Source organism: Solanum dulcamara, chromosome 5 (assembly GCF_947179165.1).
Source record: "Solanum dulcamara chromosome 5, daSolDulc1.2, whole genome shotgun sequence".
Lineage (NCBI taxonomy): Eukaryota > Viridiplantae > Streptophyta > Magnoliopsida > Solanales > Solanaceae > Solanum > Solanum dulcamara.
Window position 1 is genome coordinate 25174757 of NC_077241.1, and position 4955 is coordinate 25179711.

Sequence of the window (4955 nt, forward strand, 5' to 3'; positions counted from 1 at the left end):
TTGACAAGTAGAGAGATGCATGATAAAGTTTTTACTACTGATTTAACTGTGCCACGTAGTAAGAGGTATATTCTCATTTTTGGAATTCTCATTCTCTCCATTTCTTGTTTCTCAGAGAAAGGTAATTATAATTTCTTTCTACTCTACAATTCTCTTAGCTTCTATGTTCTTGTATTAAAGATATATTGCAACAACCAAATTAATAATTACATTTGTAGTTGTAATTTATTTCTTTTTAAAATAAATAAATATAAATGAATTAAATTTTGAACTAAAATGTATTACACATACATTAAAGTTGAATTAGAAGAGAATTAGAGACGAATGAAATCTGTAGTTAATTGAAAAGTCTTTAGTGATTTGTACACCACAAAAATAAATTAAACTTTGAACTAAAATGAATTATACACACATTAAAGTTGAATTAGAAGAGAATTAGAGACGAATGAAATCGGTAGCTAATGAAAAAAGTCTTCAGTGATTTGTACAGTACAAAAATGAATTAAATTTTGAACTAAAATGTGTATTACATACACATTAAAGTTGAGTATTGGATCGTAGTTTTTCTTGAAATATGTGACCAATTGCTTAGTTTGAGCTCTTTTCATGTCTACTTTGGTGTCCTATAATTATCTATAGTGATAAATTGATATTATTTATATGCAGGATCGTAAATTCTGGAGACATCCAGATGTTTTGTATTTTTCAAATAGGTGGTTGTCATATACTAATCACGACGTGATTGAGAAAATAAAATTTTCTTTATTTGAAAAACAGCTTGAGTTGTTTAGGAATACTTGTTTTGGTTACTTTCTTGACCTTCCGAAAGTGACCACACAACTCCAACTTATTCATTACCTTATGAAAAAGGAGTTAAAACACACATTAGATAATGTGTTTGCTTTTGAATTAAATGAGAAGAGGTTGTTTTTTCAGCTTAGGAAATTTGGGTTAATTACAAGCTTAAATTATGTTAGTGATGGCTGCTCTGTTAATATTTCAGATTCTCCTTGTTGGTTGTTAAGCAATTATTTCCCTGAACAAATCAATGTTCAAAAGAATCATCTATGGAAGTTGTTTTTAGCAAAAGAATTTATAGATGATGATTCCTTTGTTTCACTAATTGTTTTGTTCTTTATTAATGATTTTTTGTTCTTATATGAGAATAGTGAATACCAAATTAGTAATAGCTATTTCTACCTTGTGGAAAGTGGACAGTTTAATTCTTACCCGTAGAGTTTAGATGTCTACAAGAAGTTGCTTGATAATGTGAGGCACAAGCTTAATTCAACCAATCAGTTCTATAGATTAGGTGGATTGTCTCTTGCCCTTCAAATTTGGATTTTTGAGCGTTGTTCTAGTGTTGATGAAGATTTAGCTATTCGGATTTCTGATTCTATTCCAAGAATTTTGAGGTGGAAAACAGTTACTGAAAGTCCTTGGTAAAAGCATATTGAAAATGACATATTTATGCCTATGAAACATAAGGTATCTATACAAAGTTAATACAATTTATGACATATAAATATATATATTAGTTCAACTCAAGTTAATACATCTATTTGTTTCTGTATTTTAATTTCAGTTTGAGAATATAGTGGCAAGTAAAGATGAGGTATCTAAATTCAGGCTTCCTGAACCTCGTCATTATCATTCTGAAATCTTGAAATTGGAGTCGAAAGGATCAAAGCATAGTCTAGATATGTTGAACATGGAGGTTATAGAGTTGAGAAAAGAACTTGTAAAGGTATAAGCTAACTTGGCTTTAAGCTTATCTTTTTCAAAACTGTTATTCTAATATTTGTGTTATATTTGATTATATACTAGGGAATGAAAGTCACAAAGCTCTTGAAGAGAAGATAGACTTACAATCTATTCAAATGAAAGAATTGTGATGAATTCCGGCAAACAGTTATTTAAGGATATTTCTTTGTTGTTTGCTAAGAGAGACGTCAACAATTCTTTTACTTAAAAAGTTAGGGAATCATCTAACAAAGAGGCTGGCGAGACATTTTCGGATGGATTAGACTTCAATGGAGGTTCTTTTATGTTTTTAGTACATCTATAATATCTTGTTTTGCTTGCTGGCAAGGAGTTAACTAGTAGTTTATTTACTGTTTAGATTTTTTACTTATCTAAGTTGTAGTTTAAGTTTAATTTTTTATTCACATGTTTTTCTTGTAATATATTTTAATTACACACACAACATTTGCTCTTTGTGTCGATGCATCAATATATGTATCCAGAGGGTATGTCGCTCAAGTTGTGAAATCAAATCAACATGAAAAATCACAAGTATTTAAAGCTTCAGTTATATTTTTTGCTGTTGGAAATTCTAAAAACAAAATTGATAATGAAGGGTTTAATACACATTTCATATACTTTCATTCAACTTTTTTTTAAAGTGTTCATGTTATGTATAGATGAAGATATTGCAGAAATTGTTATTGAACAAGTTTTATCTGAGGTTGTTGCTGATATAAATGGTATTAGTTTTCTCTTGAAAGGTCAAATAAACTTCTTTTCCATGTAATCTCTAATTACTCTACCTGATCCTCCATTACTATATTACTAAAATATTTATTTTGTATATAGGTGAAAAGGTTGTTGATCTTAATGCAGTTGAAGCACAACCTAATAGTAGTGCAACTAATAAATGTGAATTAGATTGTGGTGCATCTACTGATGTCGATGCGGCAAAGAGTTGTCAAAAAACTCCTCAAACGCTTGATGACTTCATGTTATGTGCTGAAGATCTTTCCCAGATTCGTAAGGCAGAAGCATCATATCTAAACAAGAAAGCCATTGTTGAGGAAAACAAAAGGAAAAAGAAAGCCACTTTAGAGGAAAACAAAAAGGAAAAGGAATCCACTGTTGATGAAAATAAAAAGAAAACAACATCGAAGAAGAGCGGAAGAAAAAAAATCCAGGAAAGTCAATTAAATCTCCTTATATACAGCATTTTGAATCTGGGAGGACTTTGTGTGTAACACGTCAAATATTTGAGACAAAATATTCTTTTTCACTTGTAATCAGGGTAGATGATGAATTTGATTTGATAGATTCATTCACTTCGTGTCTTTATGCGGGTACAAAAAAGGTACTTTATTTATGTTTGGTATTTTATATGTCAAAAATTTTCTTTAGTTTAAATGAGTTAACTAATTGAAAACTTCATTTCTTTTATGTTTTAAAGGAGAAAGAAACCTTACTCAGATGTTGTTGATGTCCTCAAGCCAGCATTTGAATTAGGTGTTTGCAATGTACAAGCAAAATGATGGTTTTTTAAATTGGCACATTGTGGACAAGCATGGAGTGATGAAGTTAGTTATGTAAACTCCAGTTGAACACCCTTATTTTTCTGAATCAACTTCTTCTCCCTTTTTTTTTTCACAATTCATATCCATGGCGATTATGGCTACTTACTATGGAGGCTTTTAGTAAGTATGAAATAAAACAGAGTTTTCCTCCAAAACCTGTCAAAGAAATAGAGAGTTAAAAGTCATAAAAGTAGGTGAGCTTTAATGAGCTTACTAAAACAATACTTGCTACAGAATTGAAGTATTATCTAACATTTGACGTCATTTTTTAATCGTTTACAGCATCTTGACGTCATTTTTTACTATATTAGAAAGAAAGGGAAGTATGAAACCAATAATAATGTTCGATTTACAACTACTGATTGTCTATTCAAGACAAAGATGGATCAATCTTATTTTCAACTTTATGAAGCTCATGAAAATAAGAAGAAATTTGGAATCAAAGCTTCTGATGCTATTGTTGAGTATATATGTGGACGCCGTTTGTTGGCAAGCACCCCATGGGACAAAGTGGATTATGTTTTCTTTCTAGTAAAATTTAAAGAGGGTTATCATTGAATTTTTGTTGTGTTTGATATTGTTGAAAGGTCTTTGAAGGTGTATGATTCATTTCTGGCTGGGGAGGGGCGAATTATCTGTCTCAAAACACAGTTGGCAGGATTTCATCGATTATACCATACTACTTGAGTGTGGTCAAATTCTATGATAAGCATCCTGAATTGAAGACATCACCTAAACACAATGGAAAAAATTAGTTTGAGGTCATTGAATCTAAGTTCATAACTGAAGGGATTCCTAGACAACAAGAAGATTCACTGTAAATTTAATTGTTTATCAAATAGATATTATCGTTTGTATTGGTCTTATTAAACTCTATAGTATTTTTATAATAATTTTATATTTTAAATTTTTTAAGGACTGTGGAGTTTTTGTGGCTGTATTTTCTGAGTTACAGAGCAATGGACAGGATATTGCAAATCAATAACTAAATGCACACAGTCTCCGAAAGAGGTTTGGGCTCTACTATGGAAATATGCAATGAAGAAGCAAAAGAGTAACTTTCAAAGTAAAGACGAAAGACCACATAAATGAAGAAATGTAGTTATATTAGTTAATATGTCAATGAAAACTATATTGTCTAAAAACAGTTTATAGCTGGTGTATTAGTTAGGTTTTGAAGATTGTTTTATGCTATCTTTTTTAAGGTGATTTTTGTTCATGTAAATACACTTTTAATATAGTTTTTTGTTTATGTAAAATATATCTTATTTTTTTATAATGTAATACATAGCTATGTTAACGTTAAAGTGTTGCAATAGAGTTATCAAATTGAAATTTGCATTATGAATTAATGTTGTGTTGAAAACGCTTTCAGTGTTCTATAAACCACAAAAATAAAACTTGAAGTAAAAATAAATTAAACTTGAATGAAAAATCACATACACATTAAAGTTGAACTAGAAGAGAATTATACATGAATAAAAAGTGTAGCTAATGAAAAAATCTTCGGTAATTTATAGAGTACAATAATAAATTAAATTTGAACTAAAATGTATTATATAGACATTAAAGTTGAATTAGAAAAGAATTAGACATGAATAAAAAGTGTAGCTAAGGAAAAGGCCTTCAGTAATC

General features: G+C 29.6%; 1 pseudogene; it reads left to right on the forward strand.

Annotated features, from left to right (window-relative positions):
• The first annotated feature begins 979 nt into the window (after window positions 1-979).
• On the forward strand, window positions 980-4516 carry LOC129890513 (uncharacterized; annotated as a pseudogene).
• Window positions 4517-4955: the final 439 nt, after the last annotated feature.